We start from the raw sequence: 21,571 nt of genomic DNA on the forward strand, positions 1-21,571 counted from the left end.
TTCATGAGTCGGCAAACCCTGGGTCATTGGATGAGTGTATGGTTAGTGCCTGAGTGAATGGATGAATGCATGTGTAGTGTATGAGTCAATGGATGAGTGCAAGTGTAGTGCCTGGGTGATTGGGTGTTTGCATGGGTAGTACCTTGAAGAATGGATGAGTTGAAGGGAAGCACCAGGGTCATTGGATGTGTGCATGAGTAGTGCCTGGGTGAATTGATGAGTGCATGGGTAGTGCATAAGTGAATGGATGAGTGCAATTGCAGTGCCTGGGTGATTACATGAACGCATTAGTAGTGTATGAGTGAATAGAAGTGTGCAAAGGCAGTGCCTGGGTGATTGGATGTGTGCATGTGTAGTGCCTGGGTGAATGGATGAGTGCATGGGTAGTACCTGAGTGATTAGATGAGTGCATAGGTAGTGTCTGGGGGATTGCATAGTGCATAGGTAGTACCTGAGTGAATGGATGAATGCAAGGGTAGTGTCTGCATGATTGGATGTGTGCAAGGGTAGTGCCTTTCTGCATAGATGAGTTAATGGATAATGCCTGAGTGAATGAAGAGTGCCTGGGTCATTGGATGTGTGCATGAGTAGTGAGTGGGTGAATTGATGGGTGCATGGGTAGTACCTGAGTGAATGGATGAGTACATTGGTAGTGCCTGAATGATTGGGTATTTGCATGGTTAGTGTCTGGGTGATTGCATACTGCATGGGTGTTGACTGAGTAAATGGATGAGTGCAAGAGTAGTGTTTGGGTGAATGGATGAGTGCATGGGTAGTGCATGAGTGAATGGATAAGTGCAAGCGTAGTGCCTGGTTCATTGTATGAATGTATGGGCAGTGGCTAAGTGAATGGAGGAATGCATGCATAGTGCCTGAGTGATTGAATTAGTGCAAGGGTAGAACCTTGGTGATTGGATGTGTGCATGGGTAATGCCTGAGTGAATGGATGACTACATGGGTAGTTCCTGCAAATTTGAAGAATGTCTGAGTAGTGCTAGGGTGATTGAATGAGTGCATGGGTAATGCCTGGGTGATTGGATGAGTGCAAGAGTAGTGCATGGGTGAGTAGATGAGTGCATGGGCAGTGTATGGATAATTGGATGAGTGCATGGATAGTGCCTAGGTGATTTGGAGAGTGCAGAGATAGTGCCTGAGTAGATGGATGAGTTCATATGTACTGCTTGGGTGATAGGATTAGTGCATGGGTAGTGCCTGATTGAATGGATGAGTGCAAGGGTAAAGCCTGGGTGATTGAATATATGCATGGGTAGTACCTGGGTGAATGGATGAGTGCATGGATAGTGCCTAAGTCAACGGACGAGTGAATGGGTAGAACCTTAAAGATTATAGGAGTGCAAGGGTAGTTACTGGGTGATTGCATGAGTGCATGGATTTTGCCTGGGCGATTGGCTGAGTGCATGGGTATTGCCAGAATGATTGGATGAGTGCATGAACAGTGCCTGGATGAGTAGAATAGTAGCACATGGGTGATTGGATGAGTACATGGATAGCAGCTAATTGAAAGGATGAGTGCATGGGTAGTGCCTTGTTGATTGCATGACTGCATGGGTAGTGCCTGAATAAATGGATGAGTGTATGGGTACTGCTTGTGGGATGGATTCGTGCATGGGTAGTGCCTGGTTGATTTTATGAGTGCATGTGTTGCACTTGGGTGACTGGATGAGTGCAAACGTACTACCTGGGTGATTAGATGAGTCCAGAAGTAGCACATCATTGAATTGATGAGTGCACGATTGGGTGAATGCATGGAAACTGCCTGGGTAGTTAGATGAGTGCATAGGAACTACTTGGGTGAATTGATTAGTGCATGGGTAGTGCTGTGTGAATGGATGAGTGCAAAGGTAGTGCCTGGTTGATTGGATATTTGCATGGTTGGTGCCTAGTAAATAGATGAGTGAATGGGTAGAACCTGAGAGATTATAGGAGTGCAAGGGTAGTAACTGGGTGATTGCATGAGTTTATGGATTTTGCCTGGGTGATTGACTGTATGGGTAATGCCAGATTGATTGGATGAGTGCATGGATAGTGCCTGGAGGAGTAGAAGAGTAGCACATGGGTGATTGGATGAGTACATGGATAGCAGCTAATTGAAAGGATACATGCATGGCATAGTGCCCGGGTGAATGGATGAGTACATGGATAGTGCTTGCATGATTGGAGATGTGCATGATTTATGTCGTGGCGATTGCATAGTTCATGGGTAGTGGCTGAATGAATGGATGAGTGGAAGAGTAGTATCTTGGTGATTGGATGAGTACATGGGTAGTGCCTATATGATTCGATATGTGCATGGTTAGTGTCTGGGTGAATAGATGAGTGCATGGGTAGTACGTGAGTGAATGGATGAGTGCAAGTGTAGTGCCTGGGTCATTGGATGATTGTATGGGTGGTACCTGAGTCAATGGATGAACCTATGTGTAGTGCTATAGTGAATAGATGAGTGCAAGGGTAGTATCTGGGTGATTGTTAGTTTGCATGAGTAATGCCTGGGTGAATGGATGAGTGCATGGATAATGCCATAGTGAATGGATGAGTGCATGGGTTGTGCCTGTGTAAATCGATGAGTGCAAGATTAGTGCCTGAGTGATTGTGTGAGTACATGGATAGTGCCTGTTTGATTGGAAGACTGTATGAGTAGTGCCTGTGTGACTGGATGAGTGCATTGGTACTGCCTGGTTGATTGGGTGAGTGCATGAGTAGTCCCAGGGTGAGTGGAAGAATGCATGGGTAGTGCCTCGATGAATGGATGAGTGCATGGATAAGTGCATGGATAAGGGCTGGATGAATAATTGAGTTCAGGGTTAATGCCTTTTTGAATGGATGAATGGAGGTGTTTATGGGCAGTGCCTTAGTGAATGGATGAGTGCAAGGGTAGTGCCTCAGTGAATGGATGAGTGCATGCATAATGGCTGGGTGAATGAATGAGTGCATGGGTAGTGTAAGGGGGAATGGATGAGTACAAAGGTAGTACTTGACGGATTACATATGTGCATCCTTAGTGCCTGGGACAATAAATGTAAAATCCGAGTTTCAGGTAACCAGCTATAGTAAGGGCGCTCAACCAAGTATTGGGCTTGTATTATAAATAAAAATCTGGTAACTAGGGTGCATCAAAAGGTAAGGAAGAGGGTGTTTACCAAACACCTCACTGACCCACAAAATTGTGGATCCTAAATAACTGAAAAATTAAATCCTTCCTGAGCACCAAATATTAATAACCACACATTAGGTAAGTGTAACATTCAAAAGAATAAATTCAGTTGAAAAAAGGAGAGGGGGGCACAGCAATAATCATGCTCCATCAGAAATCTCGAATATTCAAAATCAAAATGTCCATAAATCATCCATTCAATTGAAATGGTCCTTTCTTCACGTTCTTATATTCCTTTATTTCAGTCACTATTCCATATACAAGACGAGTCTTCTTAATTAAACATGGAAAAAACGTGCAGCCAACACGTGTTTCGTCATACATTAGTATGTGTTCAATGACTTCCTCAGGGCTGCAACCCTAGACAACAAGGAATACACATCAATAAGACTGTTCATACACATTCTCTTTATCAGTGTAACAATCTCCATTTATAAATCTCATAGTGAAAAATCCAGAGCATTTACTGAGTTTGAAGAAGAACCATAGGAAGTATATAGAAAATATAAAAAATACAGCAAGTCACCAAGGTACCAAAGTCACAACTGTGCACAACACCACCAAAGTAAAAGAAGATCAAAAAGCGATGAACTATATTCACCTGTATATACAATGGATATATTCAATAAGTCAATAATCCTGGTGCTCCACAGCACCTGTCTCTATAACGACTGTAATGATATATTACAATAATATTTGTATTTTTTGTAGGATATTATAGGTTAAGATTCGTTGGTCACATAGACTGGGTATAATTACTTTGTTGAATATGATCGCGATCGGTACTCATTTTTAAGCAATGAGCACCTTGCAATGGGACTTGTGTGTAGTGAAAGGGGACTTTTACTGACAGGATGTCCGTGGATAGCGAATATGGAGTCACACTATCATTATATTTTATTAAGAAATGTTTTCAACTGAATTTATTCTATTGAATGTTACACTTATCTAATGTGTGGTTATTAATATTTGGTGCTCAGGGAGGATTTAACTTTTGGGACAATAAATGCGTGCAAGTGTAGTGCCTGGGTGATTGGATTTGTGAATGGGTTGTGCCTGGCTGAATGAATGAGTGCATAGATAATGCCTGAGTGAACGAATGAGTGTATGGGTAGTGCCTGGGTCATTGGATGAGTGTATGGGTATTGCCTAAGTAAATGTATGAGAGCATATATACTGCCTAAGGGAAAGGAGTAGTGCAAGGGTAGCACCTGGGTGACTGGAAGTGTGCATGGTTAGTGCTTGCGTGAATGGATGAGTGAATGGATAATGCCTGGGTGACTGGAAGAATGTATAAGTAGTACCTGGATGACTGGATGAGTGCATGGATACTGCCTAGGTGATTGGATAAGTGCATGAGAAGTGCCTGAGTGAGCGGGAGAATTCATGGGTAGTGCTTCAGGAAATGGATGAGTGCAAAGGTATTGCCTCATTGAATGGATATGTGCATGGGTAGTGCCTTAGTGAATGAATGAGTGCAAACATAGTATCTGAGTGAATGTATGAGTGCAAGAGTAGTACCTGGAGGATTGCATGGGTAGTGCCTGAGTGAAGGGAGGGGAGCATGAGTAGTTCCTCAGTGAATGGATGAGCACAAGGGTAGTGCCTGAGTGAATGGATGCATGCATGGATAATGGCTGGGTAATTGAATGAATGCATGAGTAGTGACGATGTGATTAGAGGAGTGCATGGTTAGTGCCTGGGTGAATGGATGATTGGATGAGTAGTGGCTAGGTGAATGAATGAGTACAAAGGTAGTGCCTGGGTGATTGCATATGTGCATGGTTAGTACCTGGGTGAATAGATGAGTGCATGGGGAGTAAGTGGGTCATTCGATGAGTATGTGGGTAGTGCCTTTGTGAATGGATGAGCACATGTGTAGTACCTGAGTGAATGGATGAGTGTAAGGGTAGTGCCTGGGGGATTAATGTGTGCATGAGTAGTACCTGGTTGAATGGATGAGTGCATGGATAATGGCTGGGTGAATGAGTCAGTGCATGAGTAGTGCCGGAGTGAAAGGTTGATTGCATGGTTAGTGGCTGAGTCTTTGGATGAGTGCATGGGCAGTGCCTGAGAGAATGGATGAGCACCTATGTAGTACCTGAGTGAATGGATGAGTGCAAGGGTAGTGCCTGGAAGATAGGATGAGTGCAAGTGTAGTGCCGGAGTGAATTGGAGGAGTGCATGGGTAGTGACTTAGTGAATGAATGAGTACAAACATAGTGTCTGAGTGAATGGATGAGTGCAAGAGTAGTGCCTGGATTATTGCATGGGTAGTGCCTGAGTGAAGGGAGGAGAGCATTTGGTAGTTTCTCAGTGAATGGATGAGCACAAGGGTAGTGCCTGAGTGAATGGATGCATGCATGGATAATGGCTGGGTGAATGAATGAGTGCATGAGTAGTGACTATGTGATTGGAAGAGTGCATGGGTAGTTCCTAGGTGAATGGATGATAGCATGAGTAGTGGCTAGGTGAATGGATGAGTACAAAGGTAGTGCCTGGGTGATTGGATATGTGCATGGTTAGTGCCTGGGTGAATAGATGAGTGCATTGGGAGTAAGTGGGTCATTCAATGAGTATGTTGGTAGTGCCTTTGTGAATGGATGAGCACCTGTGTAGTACATGAGTGAATGGATGAGTGTAAGGGTAGTGCCTGGGTGATTAATGTGTGCATGGGTAATACCTGGGGTTAATGGATGAGTGCATGGATAATGGCTGGGTGAATGAGTGAGTGCATGGGTAGTGCCTGGGTGAAAGGTTGATAGCATGGGTAGTGGCTGAGTCTTTGGATGAGTGCATAGGTTGTGCCTGAGAGAATGGAGGAGCACTTTTGTAGTACCTGAGTGAATGGATGAGTGCAAGGGTAGTGCCTGGAAGATAGGATGAGTGCATGAGTAGTGCCTGGATGAATTGGAGGAGTGCACGGGTAGCACCTTAGTAAATGAATGAGTGCAAACATAGTGTCTGAGTGAATGGATGAGTGCAATAGTAGTGCCTGGATGATTGCATGGCTAGCGCCTGAGTGAAGAGAGGAGAGCATGGGTAGTTCCTCAGTGAATGGATGAGAACAAGGATAGTGACTGAGTGAATGGACGCATGCATGGATAATGGCTGGGTAAATGAATGAGTGCATGAGTAGTGACAATGTGATTGGAGGATTGCATGGTTAGTACCTGGGTAAATTAATGATTGCATGAATAGTGGCTAGATGAATGGATGAGTACAAAGGTAATGCCTGGTTGATTGGATATATGCATTGTTAGTGCCTTTTTGAATGGATGAGCACATGTGTAGAAACTGAGTAAATGGATGAGTGTAAGGGCAGTGCCTGGGTGATTAATGTTTGCATGGGTAGTACCTGGGTGAATGGATGAGTGCATGGATAATGCCTGAGTAAATGGATAAGTGCATTGGTTCTGTCTGGGTGATCCGATGAGTGCATGAGTAGTGGCTGGCTGAGTGGATGAGTGCAAAGGGAATGCCTCAGTGAATGGATGAGTACAAGAGTAGTGCCTGAGTGATTGGATGAGTGCATGGCTAGTGCCTTGTTGATTGGGAGAGTGCATAGATAGTGCCTGGGTGAATCGATGAGTCCATGGGTACTGCATGGGTGATTTGACTTATGAAAGGGTAGTGCCTGGTTGATTGTATCCATCTGTATCCATCTTTCCATCTGGAATGCCTCCCTCCATCATGGCATCTTCCCAACTACGTGGAAGGAAGCTCTGCTGGTCCCCATTCTGAAAAAACCTGACGCCGATCCCACTAAATTCTCCAATTATCGCCCCATCTCCCTCCTCCCCAAACCCGCAAAAATCTTGGAAAAGGCCGTGCAGCTACAACTTACTGAGTATTTGGAAGATAACTCCCTGCTGCACGACTCCCAATCCGGATTCAGAGCAGGTTTCAGCACTGAGACTGCTCTCCTGGAAGTGGCTGAGACTATCCGTGAAAGCGTGGATAGGGGCGAGGGGGCCATGCTGGTCCTCCTCGACCTATCCGCTGCTTTTGATACGGTTTCTCACAAAATCCTACTAAACCGTCTAAAGCAGGTCGGAATCGGTGGCTCCGCTCTCGCCTGGATCAAATCCTTCCTCACTGGCAGAACTCAGAAGGTGGTGCTCAGGCCTTTCAAGTCAGAGGGTAAACCCCTGCTGTGTGGTGTTCCGCAGGGCTCTGCCCTGAGCCCTCTGTTTTTTAACGTCTATCTCGCACCCTTGGCCTCAGTGGTGGAGTCTTGTGGAGTCAGAGTGGTCTCTTACGCTGATGATACTCAGCTGATATTCTCCTTTAGAGACCACTCAGACTCCACCTTTGCCAATTTCCGCCAATGTCTGAACAACATCTGTGATTGGATGACCAGCAATCACCTTAGACTGAATGCTGACAAGACAGAAGTCTTGTTTTTTAACCAGAAAACTCCGATTTCCCCCAGTCTATGGTGGCCCACTGCACTTGACCCTGCACCCACTCCTGTCCAATCAGCACGTAACCTGGGCTATCAGTTCGATGACTCACTCTCGTGCAAAGCACAAATTAACAGGGTCACCTCTGCCTGCTTCGCGAAGCTGCGCATGATCAAGAAGATCCTTCCGTACCTTCCCTTGGACGCCCGCCGAACTGTTACCCAGGCCCTCATCACCTCTCACCTTGACTACGCCAACAGTTTATACGCCGGTGCCCCACAATACCTGATCGATCGACTTCAGATCGTTCAGAATGCGGCTGCCAGACTGATAGGAAATATCCCCTACCGTCAGTCGGTTGCCGCCTATCGCAAAGAGCTTCACTGGCTCCCCATCGCAAGCCGCATCCAATTCAAGATCCTCACCCTTGCCTTTCGAGCTATCAACGGCCTTGGACCTAGCTACTTGAAAAAGCGAGTGTCTATCTCTCAATCTGTCAGATCTCTAAGATCCAACAACCTGCGCCTCCTGACTGCTCCCCGCTTTCGACGTTCCAGAATGGGCGGCAGAGGGTTCAGCGTAATCACTGCCAAACTATGGAACTGCCTCCCCCTCGACCTCAGATTCTGTCCATCTGAATCCATCTTCCGTGCTAAACTAAAAACCTGGCTGTTCTCCAAATTATGATCCCTATCTTGTAATAAGCTTGCTCCACTCCTCCTTCTCTGAGGTTCCGTTTCTAGCGCCGGGACACCCCTCCGGGGGTAGCTGCTCGCTGTACAAACTACTTAAATAAATAAATAAATAAATTGTATGAGTGTGTGGGTATTAAATAGATGACTGGATGAATGCAAGTGTAGCGCCTGGGTGACTGAATGAGTGTAAGTGTAGTGACTCGGTCATTGGATGAGTGCAAGGTTAATGCTTCAGCGATTGGATGAGTCCGTGGATATTGCCTCGGTAAGTGAATGAATGCATGGATACTGCCTACATAATTGAATGATGGCATGGATAGTGCCTTGGTGATTGGATGTGTCCTTAGGTACTTCCTGGCTGATTGGATGAGTTGATAAATAGTGCCTTGGTGAGTGGATGAGTGCATACAGAGTGTTTGGGTAATTGCATAGAATATGTGTAGTGCCAAGGTGATTGGATGAGGGCCTGGGTAGTGGCTGTGAGATTAGATGAATTTAAGGGCAGTACCTGAGTGATTGGATGACTGCTGAGGTAGTGGCTGGATGATTGCACAAGTGCAACTGTTGTACCTCAGAGATGGGATGAGTACATGAGTAGAACCCAATGAATCTATCACTAAGTTAGTGATTTGGTGCACGTAATATATCTCGACCTTCAACCAGTATGAAAAAATTGAAACAGACAACAATGTATTAGAATTTAATTTCGAACATTAGGCAACCAACCAACATACAATATTTTTTAACCAAAAGTATATATTAACATAGACAACAGTTTTTTTCCTGTTTTTTAGCTTTCATACTTGTTCACTCAGCAGTGCTTTGTATTAAGACTCATCACTAAACAGTGTGGAAAAACAATCAATAAATTGTAAGAAAAAAACAAATGTGCACAGTAGATCATTACAACTATGTCATACTGTTCACTGCACTCACAACAAGTTTTTTTAGTAGTGGCTTGCTGATAGGTTACTACCTTAATGAAAGCAACTAAAATATTCTTAGTCCATTTATGAAAAACATAACAGATAGTACTACAGAGACGTTGCTGTAGCAGGAACAAAAGGGTACATTTTTTGTGGTGAAGAGACTTTTCACATGCAATTTGAGGCTACTGGTATTATAGTACATCCATTTACTTTTTATCTGTATTCACATAATGTAGTCCTCAAATGTTTTATAATTTCCTTTTCCGCAGTTAAAGAGTCATTGATTTCTAAAAGCGTGCTGTAGACAGTACCCTCCATAGACCATATAAATCCTCAGAAACACATAATCAATATATATGTCAACAAAATACCATATTTTCTTATCCTAGATTGTCCTTAGAACTTCCGTTCTAGAAATAGCAGAAATGAGTTTAATCATTTTTTAGGTAGTTTTGATGTGAATGTCACTTGTCTGTCATTAGACTCTGTCCATCTGGTTAGACATCTTCAATATACTGTGTAGTGTCCAGAAGTTATATGAACTCCTTCATGAAATGTGATTGCTATAGTTGTGAACATTTTGTTTTTATGGAAATTTGTGCAGATTTAAAGTTTATAATTTCAGTTCCTAATTTAGTACCATTTACTCATCATTGTACCATAACTATGATATATTTTCCATACCTTTCTAGAAACAACATTGACCTAAGTTCTGATCTGTAGTTTGGACAAGTCATATCTTAATGGTTGCTTGTGGTTAAATCTTCAAACAATACAGCTTTACAATCTTGTAATGTCAAGTACAAGAATCGTTCTAAATTGATTTCATTGCTAGACTTAAATTCACAGGGCCTCATTTATGAGGCCTTGCGTCAGTTTTGCGCTTCCAATGCGTCACTTTTTGTGACTCCTCGGCGGTGTAAAACATGCCTCATAAGAAAGGACGCATTGCTGGAGTTGCGTCACTTTTGTGACACACTCCAGCAATGCGTCACTTTTGCACTTACAGATACGTCAGAAATACTGACGTATCTGTATCTCCTTGTGACATGATGCGTCATATATTAAATATGACGCATCAGGTATGTCGCAAGGAGTGCGCACTGTGAAGTGACGCATCGCTGCTTTCAAGCCGTGATGCGTCATTTCTCATAAATGATGCCCACAATCTTCAAAGGTTATGGTTAATTTCTAAGTTTAACCAAATAATTCATTGATAGTTACATCTTCTTCACCTAATAGTTCTAGCATTGTCATTAGAATTTTTTCAGCATCCTGCTGAAGACTTTGAGAGAAAACTACAGATCCAGGGCCATATGTAGAAAGCCTAATTGCGCTCGCAAATGCTGAAATTTGCGGAATTTCTGCATTTGCGATCGCAATTAGGGCAGTGTGCTATGTAGCACACAAAAACCCACATGCAAAAAAAGGAATCGCAAAATTTGCGATTCCTTAAATGCAATGTAGGAAGCACCAAAGTTGTGCAAATTTTGGCTTAAGGAATCGCAAAATACCACCAACTTCGGATTTTGCGATTTCTTTGAAAAATGCACTTTTGGGCATTTTCAAAGGGCCATGTAGGTCACATACATGCCCTTAGGGCATGTATGTGGGCCACATGTGCACACATGTTAATTTCAGGGGTGCAAAAGGGTTTCCTATTGACACCATTACAACCCTGAAATTTAATTCTCAATTTGCGATTCTCTAATTGAGAATCGGAAATTGAGAATGTCTTCCCATTCATTCCTATGGGCTTTCTAGCCCATAGGAATGAATGAGAAGGTATTCCTTATTTGCGAATCCCAATTTGCGATTCGTAAATAAGAAATAAGTGGGATTCGCAAAAAATTGTGCTAATCCTACTTACATTGCGTTTTGCGATTATATAATTGTGATTCCCTAAAAATCGCAATTAGAGAATCGTATAACACAAATTACCTACATATGGCCCAAACTCATTATAAGTTTTCTTATTCCAATAGCAGAATGTATAATACTTCAGTCACTTCTTAACCCCTTCACTGCGGCGGCTATTCCGCCGCAGTGCTAAGGGGGCGGGGCGGCCGCGCAGCGGGTCCAATCTGGTGACGGAACCGCTCCGTCACCAACCCCGGTTGTGCTGTGCTCATGACGCAGCGGTTCCGTCACGGCCCCGCCGGCTCAATGGAACGCTCATCGCAGGCGCGGAATCCGCGCCGCGCAGGGGTGCCGAGCGGGCCTTGACGGAACCGCTCCGTCATCAACACAGCGCGACCGCGGCTGATGACAGAGTGGTTCCGTCACCAGCATGGAAGGGGTTAATTTTTCAAGTAAACAACATAGTTTATCTATCTTTTCTTTGATAGAATTTGTAAAATGAGGCAAATGATATAGTTGATTTGCATAACAGTTCACTCCAGATTTATTATAAATTTATAGCCTTGTATTTTCTCATTGTGCTCTAGTTTTCTTTCCTTTCCTTCTTCTTGATTTTCTTTTTGTTCATCTTTCTGCTCAACTTTGATAGACTGTTTTGACATTTTCAGCTTTGGACACAGCATTGTTTTTTGAACCACAGGATATTGGCCTAAATGAGGAGTATATTGAGCTTTTAACTCATTATACTCTGTTACACAGATCTCATCAGCATTTACTTTCTTCTCTCAAAATTGATCAGAAATAAACCAATTTTCTAATGTGCGACAGCCTGACCACTTATGTACAATAGAACTGGTGTACATGTAGAACATGCACACTTTTTATTCTCATGGAGAAATCCATGTTCTACTTTACATTTTACCTCTTCAGAATGTTCTTTCTGATCTGCATTCAATTATTGCATTAGTAGTTCTAGATCCACAGTTTTCTGTCTTACTTTCAGTATTGCATTCTCCACTTCATCCATAGTTATTTCAGCTTCATTTTCAATGATTGGCTGTCCAAAAGGATCTTGACTTCCAGGTGCTAAACTTTGAATGCTCGAAGAACTCTCTTTCCTATCTTAGCAGCAAGTGTTTCTTTTTGTTCAATCTCTTCCCTAAACATTTGAAGATACACTGGAAACACTGAGCACTCAATGCTGTCTTTGAAAGTGTTGTTTGAGTCTTCATAACAGCCAAATTCTCCAGGTAGCTCACTTTCAGTTCACCATGGCTTAATAAACTCAAACAAGGCTAAACAGAAAAACTCTCTATTGTCTGGAGTTTGGCAATTTAGCATTCAATGGTTGATTATATTTCCTTTTTTATGTCTCACCAAACATCCTTCACTTCCAACCACAGCAAATGTACCTTCATCTATGTTTTTGCTGACATTTCTTCTGAAAGCATAATGTTGAAGTATTTCATAAAGACACATCCTTTCCAGATGATGACTTCCTTTTGGATTGTACGTATCCTGCATGCTACTCATCTGAATATCTGTACTCTGTGGCTCAAATTCTGCAAGATATTACATTTCAGGAACAGACTTCAGTATTCTGTTACGAGTATTAGCAACCCCTAAATTCACCCAAAGTACTCCTTATGTCTCTGCGAGGAGGCATTTTCAAACTAAACCTCGACAATTTCTTTGTAAGACTCTTTTCTGCTGAATTCTCCTTAAGGGTGGGCGTAGTTCGCGAAGTAGCGTTACGCGAAGTTACGCGAAGTGCACTTCGCACTACGCGAACTTCACGTAGAACTACGCGAGCTGCGTAGTAGCATGTTCGCACTGTGCAAGATGCGTTTTCAATGATTGCACAGTGCGGACAAGCCTCCGGCACTGTGCAATCATTGAAAACGGCATCTTGCATAGTGCGAGCTGTAGTTTTCTGCTGCTCGAGTAGATTTTTACTCGAGCAGCAGCTTTCTCAACGCGAACTGGTAGTTTCTCATCACGAGCGGTCGCACGCATGCGCAACCACTCGCAATGAGAAACCTGACCTCCCCGCAATGAGAATCTCGCCGGGATGTTATTTTGCTTGCTCGCGGTCGCGAACATGACGTTGAGGACCGCGAACAAGCGAAAAATGACCACTGCACTACGCTACGCTGCACCACGTGTGTTCGCACTGTGCTACGTGCAGCTCGCGTAGTGCGAAGTTGCGCAAACTTCGCAAACTACGCGAGCGTAGCGTAGTGCTTCGCCCAGGGTTAATGCTCCTCCAATATCTCTTTCTTTTCAGTTTTTCCTGACGTTATTATATAGGATGTAACGTACTGTGCAACAGCAATTGAGTTGTTTGCAACAAACTGTACAACCACGTTTGTATTCCACATATTCAGAATCACAGGAATGTAGTCATTAATGTACTTGGAGGCTTCTGTTTTTCTTAGATTGTATGTATTGTTCAGTGATTTCCTTGTATGTCTGACTTCAGACACAAAGCTGTTGACTCTTCCTTGTGAGATGACAGGTCGTGGGAATCCAAAATGACATCTTGTATAAAATGTCACTTTTGCTCTGTATTTTCGCTGACAGTATTTTCTGCATCTATGATTTGGGAATCGTAGTACTTGTTCATTTAATATGTTGTCACTACTCTCCTTTAGGATGGAGCAAGTTACATACTGCTCAATAAATACAACAAAGACTCATCACTGTCTGATCCAATCTTTGGGACATCTTTTACCCACTGCATGTGAATATGAGGAGTACCTCTTTACGTCAAGAGAAATACATCACTTCACCAGGAGGAGGTTTTGCTTTCTTCAAGATGAAAGACATCATTGGTTGCAATCTGTGTTTAAATTATCTACAAATATTTGCAGGGTCCAGTGAGTACAGTTCTTCCGGCTTCTTCAGATGAATGTTTTTTTTATTTGAATTTGCCTCCTGCAAGAATTCTAGCATGTCACCCCATGCATATTGAGCACAACTCAGCACCAGGAACCAATTACATGCTCCAAGGTTCCTTAACATGCACTTTAATTCACCATGAAGCTGATACCCAAAAATAATTTGTCCCAAACTGACATGCTATTAGGTTTATTAAATTGTATTCCAACTGCTCTTCTTTTCCTTGTACTCTCTGTGGAAGTTCTCTTGCTAATATATTATGCAAATTAACTCCTGTTTTTAGAATATAATTCACTGCATACGAGAGACCAGACAAGTCACTCTCAATTTATAGGTGAAATATATATGAAATACTCTGAAGAAATCTAGGATCTTCTGAATAAAGTCCAGTAGATCTATACTCAGTTGCACATATTTACACAGGCCGATCATCATACCTGCCACCTCCTCCAGTTGGAAAAAGATGTGTAAACACTCAGCTTTTAAACTTTTTCCATATACTTAATGGAGCTTCTTTTGCTTCCTTCCTTTGAAACAGCTCAATAGCATCACCAATAATGTATTTAGAATGCAAAGGGTGGATGCTATAATGTTCATACATTTCTTCTGTTCTGGATTGATCTACCTTCTCAATCTGACCTGTTGATGGAAATCTCTGAGCCTCCATATGTGTGATATGTTGCATGCTTTCCACATTTCTATAGTAAACATTGGTTTGCACCCGAAATAAAGTGTTTTTTTTCCAAATTTGGTAATACCTACTAACTCCTACCATATCTACCACGACTTACTAGTCCTTCCTCTAAATATCTAGCTACCCCTTCCATTTCATTGTTTTTTGTTTCACATCAAGTGGCAAATACACTACCCTACTTTTTAGACGTTTTTGCAGCTCTGTTGGGGGTACCTTGCCTGTTTTTGGCTTCATACATATTATAGCCTGAAATGGATGGATAGTTTGGATAAGAATGAAATCATAAATATTTAAACCTTGAAGTACTTCTGCAATGGGAACCACTTCTAACTTGCTATGCACAGCTCTATCAGGCATTTTTTATCCTCTAGTTTATTGTAGCAGTACTTATTTATAGCTTGCCATGTGGACAAGTCAAATCTTTCTTTTACAAGTAAGAGCAGTGTAATCTTTTCCCAGTTATCATTATTCTCTTTTTCACTTCTCAAATGTAAGTCAACAGTCCCTGTTTGATTCTTGTAGTGAGTTTGTCAACAGCATATACAAACATACGCATTTTCAGCACATACAGTCTTAGATTTTGTAATCTAATCTTCAAAACTATCACCTGATAAAGCTGTTCCCTGTTCTAACACTCCTCCTGTTGTCAACTCTTCAATTTCCTCTCAGTACTCTTCTGTACCAATGAAACAAAACTACACATCATCACAAAACCTTTCTACCTCTGCCACAGTACCATGCAAAAGTGTCTTATTAATTTCTCCTACAAATAAAGCAGGAATTTTCACATTGTACAGCCTCCTAACTAAAGTTCACATTTTTTAATGGTGTACAGCTAAAATCCTAATATGATGAAAGGTGCTTTGGCACACTATCTGTTATAAACAAGAAACTGAGTGTCCCTATAAATGTGTATGGTTTCCCAGCTTGCAAGTATCTAAACCTTGTAAAGCATTTATTTTGTGTTTTAAACATCACCTTGGAATTATACTTAGGTACTTCCTTAATATATCAATGGATTACTGTATAATCCTACAATTCCATCTGTATACAGGGAACTGACTATGCTTCCCTTCTACAGCTTTTACAATAACCTCCTGTACGTTTCTAGGTATCATCACCACTTATGCTTCAGGACTTGAATTCTTAATTTCGTAACATTGTCTGCTTTCATCAATAGCATGAACAAATCTGTTATCCTGGAGATAGCTTTCTTCATTAATGAAAGGCTCAGTACTAGAAGTATGTATCCATTCTCCACTAAAAACTGTACAAAAGTTACCTCTATTCACCAATCTTTTCTTCTGGTTTTGTCTCCTTATGCACAACACTATTTTGTTCAAGGGACTTCGTTCTTTTTAGAATCAAAATGAAAAGGTTTCTCTAAAAGGGCATTATCATCTACTCTCTTGTTCTTTCTGCTTCAGGGCATTACTCCTTCTATAGTTTTTCAAATTTCTCAGTAGATTTACAACCACTCTACAATGAAAAATTCTGGCTCTGATTTCCTTAAACTGCTGCTGTCTCCTGGTTAAGGTGCATCTGTGTTTTTATAATCGTTTCTATTCTTGCAATCTATACTTTGTCCACTCTCATTGTTTCTCATAGTCATAATTCCATTGTCTTTATTTTGTAATATTGGCAAATGTCTGCATATGTTTATTGGAAATGGCTGTGTCCTCATACCTGTAGCTCTTTTTTCTTTCACCTATTTTCTGCATTTTGCCTCTTTTGTAACTCATTTCGGCAAACATACTGTAGTTGATTTGTTGCTTTATTGTCTGAGCTTTTGTAGGCATTGTATCTGTGTGTAGTTATGTAGATATTGTTCTGTAAAAAAACCAAGTATGTTTACATTTTTACCCTAGCCAATCTGCTTTACTACTGACTTACACATAATACAAAAACAGATTTAATGTTATGTTTCAGTCTTAAATCTAAAGATCAACATGGTTATATTATGAAATCCACTTACTTCAATATTCCAAACCCAGGGCAAAACACAAAACTTTATTTATTAGTTATCTTTTAACATTTTAGCACCCTGTCATACAACACAGCTATAACATATCTCACTTCTCACACATACATGGTGAAAGAACAGTTAATATGTTCTATAGTAAATTTTAAAATGGACATCAATTCAAGGAGGCATATTTAAAGCCCCATGCACTTTCTTGGGAGTCATCTTTTTACACACACTGGTGCCATAATATGGTGCTCCATATATACAAAGCCAAGTAAAGCCACTCTGCATAGGTTTTCATGGCCTTATGTATATGAATACTTTATAGGCAACGCTTTACGTAAAATAAGCATGCCATCGGTGTTGCTGTGGGTATTCCCATGCAACACCTATGGATTTTGCCACATATGCAAATTTACAGCAATTTATAACCCTGGGAATGCATCAGAATCATACACCTCCCCAGGGGAGGTGTAGGGAGATGCAACGAGGAGAAATACTTTACTTTCTCCTCCTTTTTTACTATTTCTATGTGTACTGCATTCTGTAGCACGCATACAAAGAGGAAAATGTATGTTGCAATTGTTTTTCTACAGGAAGGTGTTCCTTCCTCCACTAAAACAATCATCCCTCTGCACAGGCACCCTAGCACCATGCTGAAAGGGTGCCTCCATTGGCACATGGTAGCCAGGTGTGAGCCAGCACGGGGAGGGCACAGGATCTATCATATTTTTGTAAATATGACGCATCCCTGTGCTTTGAAACTGGTGCAGCCAAATGGCTTGCGGCTCCACGATGCTTTACTTTTGTTTTAAATTTAGCCTCAAGTGTACAAGTACATACAGTGTCCCAACACTCTAATACGAAAACACAACATAAGGCCTTTCTACCACTGTGTTAGTGTTGTATTTAGTATCTCAATACTGTTATAATTAAAGGTATCAGATTTAGATTTTGGGAAACGGTGCATATAACAATCTGCATGTTAATCTCTATCAAAGCATATGCCTCCATGATTCTTCCAATTACATGCAAAGAGTGTGTTACAGTTTGCATATATAATTCACCAGATGGTTCTGAAAGACTACCTCAGTAAAACTTGTAAAAACATGTTTGTTATTGAATACATTAATACACCCTGGATGATTGAATTGATGCATAGATAGTACCAAGGGTATTATTTGAGGCTACGGGTAGTGCCTTGATGTTTCCCTGAGTATATCGGAACTCCATGGGTCATTCCATATCTGCATACTTACTGCCTGCATGTTTGCATGAGTATATCACTACTATCTGGATGTTTGGATTAGTGCATGAGTAGTACCTGAATCATTAGATAAGTGCTTAACTTATGGTCCAATAATTCAATACATGCATAGAGAGTGTTTGGATGACGAATGAATGAGGCAAATTGAGTGCCTGAATGATTGCAGGAGTACATAGATCATACATAGGTGATTTATAGAGTGCATTGATAGTGCATACATGATTGTTTAAGTACATACATAGCACCTGGCAAATTTGATGAGTGAATGGTTAGTGTTTCAGCAATTTCATAACTACATGGCTGCTGCCCATGTGATTTTGGTTCAGTAAACAGGTAGTGCCTGGGTGTTTAGCTAACTTCTGGATAGTGCCTGGATACTAAAATAAGTGCATCAGTAGTGCCTGACTGATTATATGAGTGGACGACTAGTGTCTGAGTGATTGCATGACTCCATTGTTAAAGCTTGAGAGTTTGGATAAAAGTAAGTATACTACTGGGGTGATTTATTTACTGTAAGAGTATTCCCTCGGTAATTAAATGAGTACATAGCAAATGGATGGATAACCGGTTTACTACAATGGTACTCCCTACCTAATTAGATGAGTGCATGAGTAGTACATGAGTATATGCATTAGTTCATGTTTGTGCCTCAGTATTTCAATGACTGCATGAATTGTAAGTGTGCGTTTAGATGACTGCATAGCTTCTGCGCAAGTGTTACTTGGGCAAATGCAACTTGTTAGTTGCATAAGTAAATGGGTACTGTCTGGGTGAATAGATGAATGTATAGTTAGTGCCTCCATAGTTCAATGACTATATAATTTCTGCCCGCCTGATTTGAAGAGTACCAGTGTAGTGTCAAGGTAAATCAATAACTCCATGGATACTGAATCACTGACTTGATGAAAGCCTCACTAGTGGCTGGGTGATTGCATGCATGCTTGAATACTGCCTGACTGACTCTTAAAGTACCCTTATCACTGTTAGATACATAACAGTTATGACTATATATCTGATTCATTGGTTATCTCCTTCTGTCAGTATCACCTATCAGTTTAAAAGCATATATGCTTTTCTACTGAGCTACTGCATGAGTGTTTTCTAGATATCAAACTTGGTATATGATTGCATACATGGCTCTCTAGGAGCACATTGCTTTATTGCTTTATTACTAAGCATGCACATGCATCAGTGAGATTCTAAAATGGAAAAACAACATTAACAAAAATTCAAAGCACAACACCGTTTGTGAATGGTATAGCTACATCATTTTTCAAATGCTTTTTTCTGCTTCTAAAACATATATTCAGCATTTCTCAAACAAAAGTTACACTCCAATTGAAGATAGAACAAAAACTCTTGAGGCATTCTGCACTATTAATCCTTCTCAATGTTAAACAAACCATGTTTAGTTAAAAAATACCACCCTCATCATATACATAACATTCTCATCAGCCTTACGGAACATAGATCACCATGTAAACATAGATGCGATTTCTTAATAGAGGTACACCTTCAAACCATATTTCCAAAAATATATACCTCTCTGCGTGCTTAAGTAAACTCAAAAGTCCCACCATATATATATATATATATCGATTTGCACCCACAAGAACCATATCTCAGCAAGTACAAATATGCAAAGCAGTCATATAAGTTAACAAGCACATTGACAATCACTTCCCAATAAATATTTAACAAGTATTACTTCTTTCTAATTCATATACAGGCAGCCAACATGTTCTCATCTTTTATTTGTGACTACACTCCTCTTGTTTAATAATGTTACTAAAAGTACTACACTGCCCAGAATGCAAAAGACAGATTTACTATTATTATAATTTCAATAATGTACACAATGTAATAAAAAAGAGGCACTAATTCATTTTTCTTTTTCTTCCCAAAACATTAACCTCTAACCTCTTAAACACATATCTTCTAATAGATACAGTTCATCTGATATTTTTTTCGTATTACTGTGATACTCTCTTTGATCAAACTAGCGTATACATCTTCATTTCTAATATAATTTTTAGGAAGGATTAAAAGTTATGTCCTTACCAGTGAATTCAGTTTGTAGATTATATTGTTGTTTTAGCTCTTTCTTGATGATTTTGACACTGTTAGGATTTGTAAAACTAAGCACAAGAATGATACACCACTCTCGTACAAAGCAACCGTGAAATAGCAAACTCTTCATCTTTGTACTCTGTGATCATGGGAAAGGCAGCAAATAAAATCCTGTCTTTCATTTTAGACTGCACTATCTCCACTTGTGAATAGTTAGTATATGTTAACCATTTCCCTCCCTTTCAAAAAGAGATTCTAATCTATATGTGTTTGGGATCTTTTTCATGATGATTGCGGAGAAAACGCATAACAACGGGAGTTCAAACCTACATTTAGCTTAATTTACTTTTTATATTTAAATACTACGCAACAGTTTACTACCCAGTGCTGATTTGTAAATTAAAGCTTGCCATTTCTTAAATTGTGAAGTCACTCCTAAATTTATTGAAAAAGTTATGTATCTTTTAATCCCTTCCCCCACAATACACTCTTAGCTCAGTGTATCTAACAACCCTGTGGAACCAGTAGATCACAAGTTCACAGCACAGTCTAGAAGGAACATGCTACTTCCAAATGAGATACAGCAGGTGTGGTTTATGCCACAGATTCAAAAGCATATCAATGTCTGTATTACAATACTTTTTTTTGAACAACAGCCAATAATAAGACTTCTTCCTAAGGCATTCAACACACTACTATTGTTATTCACTTTCATGCTGACAGCATCCAAAGAAATATAAATATATTTGTTTTTAAAACACCTCAATTGTAACTGCTTTTCCTTTGCAAAACTCCCTCATTCAGCTCCAGCCTTCTCCTGAGTACTATTGCTCCTTCACTTCAAAATCATTAGAGTATGGATTGTGGGTCACAGCTATATCTATTGGGCTGAAAAGGCTACAAAGAAGAGGGGTATTGATCGGGACTTGGGTTTGCCAAATGTATAGATTAATTTGTATGGCCAGAGAGGGTTAAGGTTTTATTATCAGTAGCTGGCTTTGGTTAAATCTATTGTAGATTCCCAAGCTCCTCACCGCATGAATCTGTATTGTAGTGGCAATGACCTAGGCACATTGACAAGGGTATGACTGGAAATCCTAATGAAAGCAGTCTTTGCAGAACTAATGTCACTTTTCGCTCACACTGTCTTGGTGTACTCTAATATATGCCAAAGACAGAAATGGAAGAGGTCCAATCAATTCTGTCCAGAGATTGTCGAAGCTAGGAAACAAGGTAATAAAACTGTTTCTGCATTCCTCAGAGACCAACATTTTGATTTTATATAAATGAAGGAGTGCACTTTATAAATGAAGGCAACAGATTGTTTCTAAGTAACTTGAAACTCGGCATCTGGTCTTATGTATAGCAACCATATACACAAAACCAATGCAACAGCTCTTGTCAGAGCCACCCTAGTACCCAAAATATTGTGAATTTTTTTTCTAGAGGTTTTTTGTTTCTTTAGTTTTTGGGGATCTTCATGATGACGTTGCATTGGTCGCAGACACGTTGCAAAAACAGAAAACAAAAGCAGACATTCAATGACCACCAACATATCCAAAAATAATATGTAAAAAAAATCCATTCTGAACATTACCCTACACATATTGC

The sequence above is a fragment of the Lissotriton vulgaris genome, chromosome 3_1, assembly GCF_964263255.1.
Source record: "Lissotriton vulgaris chromosome 3_1, aLisVul1.2, whole genome shotgun sequence".
NCBI classification, from domain to species: domain Eukaryota; kingdom Metazoa; phylum Chordata; class Amphibia; order Caudata; family Salamandridae; genus Lissotriton; species Lissotriton vulgaris.